The sequence below is a fragment of the Pteropus medius genome, unplaced genomic scaffold (assembly GCF_902729225.1).
Source record: "Pteropus medius unplaced genomic scaffold, Ma_sr-lr_union100, whole genome shotgun sequence".
NCBI classification, from domain to species: domain Eukaryota; kingdom Metazoa; phylum Chordata; class Mammalia; order Chiroptera; family Pteropodidae; genus Pteropus; species Pteropus medius.
The window spans coordinates 19,416,445-19,429,742 of record NW_024349800.1 but is presented as its reverse complement, the minus strand read 5'-3'; the positions used below and the strand labels follow the sequence as shown (position 1 = coordinate 19,429,742).

General features: G+C 31.0%; 1 pseudogene; it reads right to left on the bottom strand.

Annotated features, from left to right (window-relative positions):
• Nucleotides 1–1,533: 1,533 nt before the first annotated feature.
• LOC120622504 (uncharacterized) lies at nt 1,534–1,652 on the bottom strand (annotated as a pseudogene).
• Nucleotides 1,653–13,298: the final 11,646 nt, after the last annotated feature.

Here is a 13,298-nt window from a genome sequence, read left to right as displayed (position 1 = left end):
TCATATAGGTTACCTCAAACAAAATTTACTAATAATTTTAAGTGTAGGCAACCACTATGCACATTCTTTTATTGGCAAAGTCTGTGAACTATAGATACAGCTTCTGATTAAGAGAAAATAATATATCGCTTTTTATCCCTTTAAGGCAAGTTTTGGTTTGGGTTAACATTCAGGCTCCTTGGTAAGTGTAAGGGGAAACATTACTCATACAGAGAAAACCATTTCAGTTATTATCTCCATCTCATACCTCATTAATTACACAGATTAGCTTACATTTTCCAGCTAGCCATGGCCCCATTAATACATAAATTTCATATTTATCTGTAATAGTCAGTGGTGTAAGAGCATAAAATCCTGTTGGTAATATTTTAGACAATAATAGAAAATATCTAGGATGTCACACAGATTCAGAACCTTTAACCAGCATAGTATTATCCAAAGGTTGTGAATCAGAAAACACTTAGGAGAGCCATACTCCATCTTACTCCCCCTTCTTCCCATTTTCTTAAGCATGGCTGCTTCCCACTTATAAGTGAACTCCCTGAATTCTAAAGTCATCCATTTGAGAGTCCTTTAAAAAACAACAAACCTCTCTTTTCTATAGTTATTACTTCCACTTGTGCTCAGAATATTAATCTGCCTCTTTTTGAACTGAAAAGAACCTGCTTTGCTTTCATCGTTCCCTAAAAGCTTACTCAAGCCTTGCTTATTTTAAAATAGCCTTCCCTTAAAGCTGAGAATAAAATTAACAGCCAAGATCAGAGAGAAAAGCAGTAAAGTCAGCTAACTCATGTTCATGATTAGGACGTAAATTCTCAAGAATTGTTTAATGGATAGACAATATTTATTATTTACAGACTATTTTACTTTACTTAAAATAGTAAAAATAGTAATAATAATTCTTAGCAATTTCAAATACAGTTAAAGAAAACAATTATATATAAAACTCTACTCTCTGTATAAACATTTTAGTGCTTGGGAAGAACATTGGTCAGTTTCTTCTTTCAGTGGCAAAGAAACTGAGACCCATAAGAGAAAAACAAATTGCTTAATTCTATGTTGCAGGAGATAGCAGAGTTAGTATTATAAGTCTTGTTTTCTTAATGTTTAATAAGTTTTTGTTTCATGCTTATTATGTTCAGGCATGGGACAGCATAGTCAAATGCTCACAACAAAACCTGCCTAATGACCCCTTTTTCCTCTCCTGAAACAGCCAGCTTGCTCTGAATACTGAAACAAACTTTGGTTCAGTGCTCACTTTCTATTTCCTACTGTTCCCAGTGTCATTTTTCAATTTGAAACTGTTTTATTGTTGCCCTTCCTTTCTAATATTTTTAATGGCTGAAAATAATTTAAATATGGATAAACTTAGATTAATGTAATAGTAGCATAGCTGCATTTGCCTCATACAAGCCAGAAATTTTTATTTTTTTTATTTTTTATTTTTTATTTTTTTAGGTAAGGTGACCCTTGGTTGACCTCACAGATTGCAAGGATCTTGTCAGCTTACAATCCTTTATTTTATATTTTTTACACCTACAGCACCTGGTCTTCCTAGGTGGTCTCCCAAGCAAGTACTAACCAGGCCCGACCTTGCTTACCATCCGAGATCAGATGGGATTGGGCTTGTTTAGGGTGGCATGGCCATAGACCAAGCCAGAATTTTTTTAAAAGTATGTTCTTACTTAAAAAAGAAAAATAAAAGATTCGTTTTAGCATACGATGCCTTATTATTTTGTAAAACTACATTTTGATATGAATACTCTATAAGTAATATTCATAATTTTAATAGATTAAATGTGTAAGGAGTATACCACATCAAATTATAACTCAGTGAAGTCTTTTATTATAAATCCATAGGTCTGTATTTTTTTAATTTATAGATAAAGCATTCTTTTGTCCAGAATGTTTTCTCACTTTATACACTTTTAATGTTACAGATTGGAGAATCCAGCTTAACCTTTTTTTTAAAGGTTACTAAGAGCTTATAACCAATAAACTTTCATTAATGTTATATTTCTCAGTAAATCTATATATTTCCAATAAAATGAATTGATGATACTGTGACAGTATCTTCCAAAAGATCAACAAGAGAAGAACAATTTATCATGAAACTATCCATCTACAGGACAAAATCTTGAGTTCTTCTCTATAACATTAGTCTTCTCTGGTTAATTTAGTTGGTTTGTAGTAAATGACCTGAAGGCTGACCTAATCTCTAAATATTGCTCTGTGAAATGTTTCTGTATTTTGTGTCTTCTATTTACTTTCATAGAGTCAATATTTCTCTACTCAACTGCAAACCTAGTTTTGTATTCCCTTGTTGCTTTCCTTAGCAGAGCAAACACTATATTATTATTTTTTTAAACTGTAATAGTTGACTGCTGCCCTGAAGCCCCTAACTACTCAAATTCCCCTTGGTTTTCAAATGGAAAGATTGGAAATGCACATACTGCAACTTTCACAAATTCATTGAACCTGAAAAGCTAAGAAAAGCTTGTTAAATGCTGGAGTAGCACAGAAGAAAAACTCTGAAGCAGTTCAGGAATATAACAGAGTTAATGATGTCACCGCATAAAAAAAGGAATCAAAGTAGAAGAACAGAAAGGATATTTAAAATGGAGTGGAAATTCAGTAATAAATTATTTTGTAAGTATAAATCGAAATATAGTTTTAACTTTTAGCTTTAAAATATGTACATATGTACATGTAAGTGTGAGAATGCTTAATTTTCTTTTTCTTAAATTATTTTTAACTATGGAATTTGTTAGACTAGGTTCTAGATTTATTATTTATTACTTTATTATTACATTGATTTTGAGTCTGAAAATTTATTTCCAAATAATTTATTTACTTTATTTTTGAAAATTTTATAAATAATTGATATTTCAGAAACTGAATGAGATAAAAAGGAAGCTTAGTAATTTTCTTCAGGAAAATATTTCAAACTTTGAAAACTGGAAGATGAATTGGGAAGTGAATCCTGAATGAAGCACAAACATTTAAAATTGGTTGAAGTCTAAGAAAATACTTTATTTAGAACTCCCATTATAATATATGCAATCCTTTTATTACATGTGTCACATTTTATCTTGTATACTAATACTTTGTGTCTTAACTCCAAAACCTATACTCTTTGAGTAGAGGATTAATGCTTGTTTTTTTCATTCTTGTTCTGTAGCATTTTGTATGGTGCTTTATTACTATTACTATGGCAAATGAATGAGAAAAGAAAGATAGGAAAAAAGGAGAGAAGAAAGAAAATCATGTTGTTTAAGTACTTATTTGAAAGTATAGTGAAAAAGAGGTTCAAAATGATATATAAATAAGGACAGGAACAAAGAAACATTTGAAGTCAGGAGGATAATTCAAATATCCTACTTCTGTGATGATGTATTTCCAGTGTCTCTTTATATAAGAAATATAGATTTTGTTACTTCGCAAATGAAATTATCAAATAAAAACTCAGTTGACCATATCCCAAACCCCTTAGAAAGACTATACTTTAGAAACTATGAGCCAGAAGCAAATCTAGGTGTCAATATACATGTTGGTCACTGCATATCATGTCTGGGTATTCAAATTGTAAGAAATAATTGGATTAAAATTGGAAAATTTTTCTTTATTCCCACTGTGAAACACAATTAGTGACCAGCAATAACTTATCCTGCACTTTTATAATGTGGACATAATCAACATTGAAATAACAAGCATAATACTGTTTTTAATGATAAATAAGCCAGTCTTTTTTTTAATTGTAATAAGTTACTTGAAGAGAAGTAGCTTAAAGTGTTTTCATCTCACTTTGAAAATTAAGTGGACATGCACACACACACACGTATACACTTAAACAGCAAAAGGCTATTACGTAGAACTATATAGTGTGATGATGGATATGTATTAGTGCATATAGTTATATCGTCATTTCCAACATTGTATAAATTAACAGTCAGTATTTGTTATGGGGGAAGAAAATAAATTCTGAAAATGAGCAGCACAGATTAATGAATAACAATCTCATTTGCTTCATAAAAGTCAGAACTTTAAGAAGAGTTATGCTATGTAAGTAATATGTATAATTTTAATGATTTAAGTATTTCAAGAGTTTGTATTGAGCTGAGTTATAGCTCATCTGAACCTTTTACTATACATCTCCATTGTTTTCATTTAAAAAAATGTATAGAAAGACTACTCTTCTGTCTAGGGTTTTTTTTTTTTCTTTATTATTTTAACTATTATACATAGAATGTAGATTCTATTTTATTGTTTTACTTATAATTACAAAAGCCTTAAATAATATTTCACTCATGTTACCTCTTTCAATAAATCTATATACTTCAATAATATGATATAGAATTGGAAATTATTCTCAAAAAGATAAAAAAGAGAAGAATGATTTATCACTAAATCATCTACATATAGCATAGCATTTGAGTTCTTCACTGCAAAGAGATGTCATTGAAATCAAATATTTATCTCCTGCCAAAGGTTAATGGTAAAAGATGACACTACAGGCCTTTAAAAACATTTTCTTCATTAATAGATTTTACTTTTTGGAGAAATTCTAGGTTTACAGAAAAACGTGCAGTTTACATTAGGATTCATTCTTTATCTTGTATAGTTCTACAGGCTTTGGCAAATACATAATGTCACATCATAATGCATTTACCATTATAGAGTGATACAGAATAGTTTCGCTGCTCTAAATAGCCTCTGTTCTCCACCCATTCATCTCTCTCTTTTTCTCTACCATCCCTCTCCCCCAATCTCTAGCAATCACTAATCTTTTTACTATTTTTATAGTTTTACCTTCTCCAGAATGTCGTATAGTTTGAATCATACAGTAGATAGCCTTTTCAGATTATCTTTTATCAGTAATATACATTTATTTTAATTTAGGCATGGAAAATGTCCCTTTTTAAATAAACTCAGTAAGCCCAACTTTTTATGACTAGTTATACTATTTCAGTTTGGGGATGAGAAATTTGAATAAACCAAATAACATAAAAGTGCCTGTCTGTCATATGTGGGATATAAAACTGAAAGCAACAAGTGAACCAGACAAACAAACAAAAACTCATAGACACAGATAACAGTTTCATGATTACTGGAGGCAAATGGGGTGGCGGGAAGGTAGCTAAAGGTAAAGGAGGTCAAATGTACGGTGATGGAAGGAAATTTAACTTTAGGTGGTGAACACACAATGCAGTATACATATGACATATTACTGAATTTGTACACTTGAAATTTATATAATTTTATTTATCAATATCACCCCAATGGAAACTGTTGAGAAAAAAAGTGCCTGTGATGAGAATGAAAAGAGAAAAGAGTTTTACAAATATTTGTAACTCTTTCAACAGGATAAGGATATGAAGAAAGGTACTACGTATATTAAGTCCTAGGATATGGTGTAGGACGGTAAAAAGTTTTGTCTACTCACTCCTCTAGGAAGTAGTGTGACATTGAGCAAGTCATTTAACTCTCAGATCTTTAATTCATTTCTCTGTAAAATAAAAAAGTTTAGCATAATTTCAAAGTCTATTAGAGTCTTAAAAATCAGCCCACCCTCAAAATTTCATACTTAAGGAAAAATATGTATTTATGAACTTGTTTCTTACTGAAAGAAGATAAACTAATACTTTCAAAAATTATTTCTTTTCTAGGAACCATACTATGGAGTGATCATTTTATAGATGAAATCAGTTAATGTTAATTTTATACACTAAAAAAAAAATGTTTAATATTAATGGACCCATTACTGAAGAATGACCTGTGATACCTAATGCTTATACTTGTAGAAAGTTTCTTGGCATTCCTTTATGTGCAGTGATTTTTACTGAGAGAAACAGTATAGCAATCATATTTATAAAGTTATAAAAAGAGGCAAAGTCTTTTTCCCCTAATTTTACTACATACAATTTTACGGAACTTTACTTCACAAAAGATAATCAGTCCCCCAGGGAATTAGAAGCATTCACTTGCCTATTAATTATCCTAATATCTTTGTTCCCTGATTATTTCAGTAGCTTTTATTTCATCTTGTTTTTAAATGTCCTATTTGTATAGTCTTATTTATGAGAAAAAAAGCAATAGCCAGTTATAAAAAAAATATGTAATTATTTTGATCTGTGATAGTTAAAAGCTGATACATAATCCAAGGAAGTTTAAGTCTTTTTATAAACTAATCTACTATGAGCATTGCAGATTCATAATTTATATTATTTTTCTCCTCTAATTTTTAAAATTAATTTTTGAAGATTTTTAAATGTAACAAAATGATATAATTCATCGACTCATTTTCTAATTTCTAATATGTAAATGAATGATTTAACTTGTTAATATTAAATTAGATGAATTAGCTCTTAATATTATATTTTAGCAAGATGTTATAGTTGGTTAAACAATTTAAGCAAATAGTCTTTCTTTCTTACTCACTCATCCAAAATCCATGGAATTTTATTGAACTCTGTGAATATTGCTTTTGTTCAATATAAACAGATTGAAACCTAACTAATTTACATTAATATTATACATGAATCTTGTAAATTCACACTAAATGACAGACCTTTCTGAGTGGCTAAAATGCTTCAGATTTTAAATAAGGCAACATTAGAGATCATATTTATGTTTTAAGGATTCAGGTACAGTAATCCATGCTCATAGATTCCAAAGGGCTAAAATTATACCAGTAGGGGTGTTATCTCCTTCAAGGAAGTGAAAATTGGTTCTTGGAAAGTGGAAAAATCTTTGATATTGCAGTGGTCTGTGGCTCGCCATAGCTCAAACCTATCTGAAAAATTCTTATTCCTTAATATTTAATTGCTCTCATTAGAGACAATGTAAATTCAATTAAATTTTTCTCCTTACAGAGATATTAATTTTAAAAAAAAGTTTTTCGAAACAATGATTTAAATTTATAAGACTAGTGAAATATGAGTTCAGATAAAGACTAGAAAACTTTGAAGAATGATCCCTGGGGCACTATAAATTATAGAAGTTTTAGAAATAATAAAGAACCAGTAAATGAAATGGAGAAGGGTTGGCCAAGATGGTAGTGTTACTGTTGAGGACAATTTGGACTTCGGTGTCACCCCACTGGCAGGGATGGGAATAACAGTGCAGAAGTGTAATTAGCATTTTTCCTTGGTTCTTACTCATTGACACAATAAAGAATCACAGGTCAGTGAGATTTAGAAAAGATTTGTTAAAAGTATACTTTAGAAAGAAAAAGCACACTCCAAGGAGGAACATGATTTCAGTTAGCGAAGAGAGCTGTACAACCCCCTAGAAGTGGGACTCTGAATTATATTTGGGCTGTGGTGGGTGGTTCTAAAGGAATTCTTAGGTGATTGGCAAGTGAGGTCATTTTGATCGACACTTGGCTGTTATATAACACTTTGCTTCTTGTGCACTTGCTTACCCAGAATTCAGTCTGTTATAATTACATTCATGAACTTCCAGGCATAAACATATAATGACAATATAATGAGCATTAGATTGTGGGCAAATTAAGGTAGTACCTTCTGTGTAGGTGTCTGTGGCCGGATTAAACCAGCTAAGATTATAGCCCTTCTGCCCTTTGTCTCTGGAGATGCAAGAGGCTGAGAATATGTGATACTGCAAGGGTGTTCTTTGGGAGATCTCGAGACTGGGCTTCTATTCCTCTGTTCCTCTGTCACTCATGTCTGACTAGCTACGTAACAGTAGCAAGAGGAGGGAGTGCTGTCCTATATATTAGATGAAAATGTTTTTTAAAAAAGAAGTAATAATAATCTGTGTCGAGTGCTATAGAAAATAAATTGAAAACACTATCAACAATTAGAGTATTAGAAAGAAGGGAAAAAACACATTAAATGGAAGGATTTATTTTGTTATTTTTTGTAACTAATGAGATATTAGTACATATCTGTAGGCTAATGATGCACTAGAGAGAGTAAACTGATATGAACAGAAGAAGAGCCAATACCTGGATCAATATATTGGAGTAAGTAAGTAACTATGGGTTCTACTGAATGAGAAGAGTTGGCCTTAGCTATAAGCACAATTGCAATATCCTTAATTCCAGGCGAGATGACAACGATACAACCACAGAGGAAGAAATGCTGATATGTGGCAGTGAGAGCACTCAGAACACTTTTCTCATTGCTTTTATATTCCCTACAAAATGAAAACAAAGTCATTAAGTGAGAGTGAAAAAGAAAGAGAATTTGTTGAAATTAAAAGAGAGAGAAGGCATGAAATAATCCTCAAATAGAACACGAAAACTAGAAAAACATGGAATCATTCCAGGTAGTTTTGGTAGCCCATTTGAGATAATAATCATTAATCTGAAGTGAACTGAATTATTATGATTTCAAGTTTTCCTCTAGCCACATTAATCTGTTTAAATAGAGGCTGAGAATATGTGATACTGCATTTTTTTGTTTTCAGAGAAGAGAATGACTTGAGGGCATGTGAAAGAAAGTCATTGTAGGGATGGAGAATGGAACCTGGGATAAGTAAATAGGAAATGATAATACAAAGGAACAGTGCTGAGAAAAGCTGGGGAGATCAGTGGGTGGCATATCTAGAGGAACTGAGGAATTACTGGAGATTAAATGCATTGACATAAAAATAAAGATGGTGATAGAGATTAGGATATTTTAAATTTAGATTATGAAAATAATATTAGCTATTTGTAATGTGAAAGTCTAGGATATTATCGTTATATCAGGGGCTGAGGTAAGGCAAAAGACAAATTCAGAGTAGGAGGAGAGTTCAAGGTACTAAGAACAGTATCTATTGAATGATTATGTGTTTGGTTATTAAAACACCAAGAACTATGACAGAGTATTGCTGTTAATAGTAAAATCTTGAATGAAGGGAATTTAAGTAAAAGTCTCAAGATAAATGATGAAAGGAGTAGATGTTTTCATATGATGTGATAGCATGAACCTTAACACTGGAGACTTTTAGAGAGAAAGTTTATTATGGCTTATAAATAATAATGTGGTCTATTGCCTTCTTTGCTAAAATTTTACATCTAGCATAGTTCCTGGAATTTAGTAATATCTCCTTAAAAATTTGTTAAATGAATGAAACTATGAATCTTTGAATGAGTCTATAGATGTTGGGCTTAGCAATATGTTATTTTTATTGCTGTTTTTGGATTTTGTAAAGCTACAATGGGTAGATTTTTAAGTCTTTAAAAACTAGTTTTGGAGGTAGGGTTCCTACCTTAGATGCCTTATTATTCTGATTTTCATCAACTTGGAATCCTGATAGCCTACCACATCTCCCCACAATGGACACTCAGAATCTCACAATTGCTTCAAAATAGTCTAAACCTTATATTCTACTCATTTTTACTTTCAACTAATATTGATCTATATGTGTTGAATTCTTTTTATTTTTGTGTTCATGTCTCTGCTCGCTGTTCTCGATTTAAAATCTTAATTTATATTCCTAATTCTATATAAACCCTGACTTTATCTATATTCCAGTCCGCCTTACTTTTTCCTCCGCTTCCTATAATAAACGACTTAAACTCCAATCATAACAAATGTGAAGATTTCTCTAGGCAATATTTTTGTGGGACTCAGAATGGGAATGTATGATATGCAAATGCTCAAATAAATTTATAGTCCTTTACCAAACTACATGTCAACAGTATGTGGTAGCAGGTATAAATGGCACAAAGAAATCATTCTGTTTCAGAACTGATGAGAGTATTCCAATGAGGAGAAATGTACATACAAACTCTGTTTAACACCATATAGGCAGCAGAGGAAGATCTCTATGACACAGAAATTTCAAGCTGTAAAAGGAGTGAATATCTAGTTAGACATCTGGTTTACTAGGCAAGGAGTTGAAGCTTAAGGTAAGTATGTATTACAGGAAAAAGATTCCCCACTCCTGATGATTCCTTCAGCGTGGGAGGGATGTTCATTAGCACTGCACTCCTGTTTTCACACTCTCACTAATTTCTCTCCTGAATGAATTAAGAAATATCAGCTGGTCGTGAGCCTTCCTTCTCTCTTTCCTCTCAGAATCTTACTCCCCTTAAGTCATACTTTCTGCTGTTTGTCTATGTGGAGGTTTTACAATGCCTTTAATTGTTAAACCTACAGGTCCCTTCTAGTATGTTTTTAAATAGCTTTCCAACATATGCCGAGCAAGTATCTTTTGGCTTGCTATTCTCTTAAATTTGGTTTCTCTTTTTCCTTTTCTCTTCAACATCACCTACATAAATTGGGGTCTTATGTTCTCCTTGTTTCCCCTTAAATGTCCATGTTCCCTACAAAGTCATTATTTTGCAAAGGTTAGAAATATAATCTCCGCACTTAGGAGCTATGAGAAATTGGGCCATTTACATATTTTTTTTCATTTCCACATCTGTAAAATGAGCCTAATAAATGTAAAAGTATTATAGTGCAATTTATTGGTCATCACTCTTGCTCAAAGAATTAATGGCTCCATCCATAGCCTCTAGAACACTGGCAAATAGATGACCTTGGCATCTTTCTAATATTTTCTCTACTTTATCCCAAGGATGTAGATATATTATTTACAATACCCTAGGGAATTGAACTAAATGAATAACCTTATTTTTGCAATAAAGCATCTATTTCACAAAAAGTTCTAATGGTATGACCAGAGTAGAAAATGAACCTGCTTTTTCATACTTCATGGAAAATACACTGGCCTATATATATATAAATATAAAAAAAATTACCATGAAGAAATATCTTTAAAGATAATGATGTATAAAAAATTATAATTTCAAAAAATCCTTTCTCTGTTTATAAGAGGTGTATTCATATGCATGTCACATTGGTGATGCTTTCTTCTCAATTTGTTTACTTTGTCACATATTTACATCTGAACTTAAGAAAATATGCTAAATAGTATATATGTAAATAATACTATATTTAGTAACAGACTGAACCCTGGGAAATGAGGCAACTCCATGGTACATAAGCAACTTTTAAAATGAGAAAACAAGAGCTTTGACATGACCATCGTGTGTTTTCCTAGAGACCCTACTCATCACTATTCCATATGAAAATAGTAATGTTTAAGTGCTGATTTTCCTTAAAGATTATATCTCTCTGGGACTAAGAGGAAATGAAAAGATTACCTTATGTAGGTCAAGAATAATGATATGAGAGAACTACATGAGTGTGTGGAAAATAGGCATTTTACATAAAAAATGACATAATTATTTGTTTTTTGTTTTTATCTATACTGTTTTTGGTCCTTTTTGTTTATGAATTAGATTTACAAATTTCTTATTCTGAATACAGTCAAATCAGATTTACTGTTATTTTTATTAATAAAATTAAATGACAAATTTGACAGGAACATTTTTGTTCTTTAGGGATATTCTTCAGCACATTTTTTTAGAAATTTATTTATATCAAATATGAATTTTCAGCTATTACTTTAAATATTTGCTAATTACATTAATATGGAAATAATCTTAATTGTTTAAAATATAATTTAGAGATAAAATCCTTTCTAGCATTTGCTTTCTGAAAATAAAATTCTCAATATCTACTCAAAATAATTACAGCCATCTAAAAATGAGGTCAAGCTATGCACCATAATTGATCAGCAGCCTGACAGTAATGGCATCTGTTAGAAATACATCAAACTAATGAGCAGCTAAGAGACATGAGAATAACTCTTGATACTTCAGATCTAGACTTTCAATGGCTATCTAAAATACTTCAAAGACTATGAGAATTAATTTTTTTAATAAGTCCCTGAAATAAATGTCTTGACTGTTTTCCTTTGCAGTTTAAAAATCAAGTCAAAGCAATTTTAAATGGAATTATTATTATAAAATCAAATAATTATGAATAGATGAAAGTGAGCACTATTGTATTCCCTTCTCTCAGTGCTTTGCTATGTGAATATACTGCGGGTGGAAAAGAGGCTTGAAGACTTCTATAATCATTCTCTTTAGCACAGTTTATATGTAAATGGATAAAACAAATAAGATTCATAGCACTTATAGTTTATAATTTTCAAACATATTGTCATGTTTCAAATTTCAATAAGCACTTGTCTAATATGCACAGTGTTATATAAATCTAATTGATAAAATTAGATAGTTTGTATCATTGGCTTAATAATGAGAATTATTGTCATTATTCTTATTTAACATATATGGTAACTATAGAAAATAATAAAAATAAGTATAGCTAACAGTTTTTTAGAAATTGCTATGATCCAGGAAATAATTTGCATGCATTAAACTAAATCAACCCTATGGCATAGCTTCTATTAGTATATTCATGTTTCAGTGAGAAAATTGAGATATAACATGGTAAAATAACTTGATAAAACACAGTCATAAATAGTAAAAGTCCAGTTTATTCCTAAGCAGTCTAGCTACATGCCGATACTTTACATGATTATACTGTACTACCTTATATTAGTGTTTTAGAAAAAAGCTTTATGTAGAGTTAACACTTGAGCAACCTAAAAGATAATATTACATACCATTTCTAACACACGCTTCTGTTATTTCCACTTTAAAAATCATGTGGTATAGATCTACACTGTCCCATAGAACTTTCTGCAGTGATGCAAATGTTCTATAATCTGTACTCTCCAATATGGTGGGTACTAGCCACACATGACTATTTAGCAGTGATAACATAACTAGTGAATATGAGAAACTAAATTTAAAATTTATTTAATTTTAATTCATTTAAACTTAGATTTAAATAGCCACACACTGCCAATGGCTACTGACTTGAAGAGTCGTGGTCTAGACTTTGTGATCTAAACAGATTTATCCAAAAGGCTGCTCATAAGCATAAACAGTGTCTGAGCTAATTTGCCTTGAAATTCATGTTTCTGGTCTTACTGATAGTTTTAGTTCTTATTCTAGAAATTCCATCTTCATTGCAGCTCTCATCTTTTCTTACTTCCCTCATTGACAATCCTGAGAATTATGCCATTAACATATTGAAAAAGGTGAAGATCAAGGACAGTAATTATGGACTAAAGGCGGGGATGGTTTAAATAAAGTCTCCTAAATTTTGAGGATGAGGGAATGGAAATACCAGTTTTTTTTTATCAATTGAAATGCACAGATGATTTTTTGTTTCTATCTCCTCATTGATACTTTCATGTACTTTCCTTTTCAGGGCTTGTGGATACTACTTCAAACCAGGTTCTCTATAGAATAGAATCAATCTCATTAACTTAAACCTATTTTCTTTTGACTGAAGTTAACACGTTTTTGAAATGTCAATACAACTTATTATTAAAGAAAAGGAAACTAATTGAAGAAAAAATGC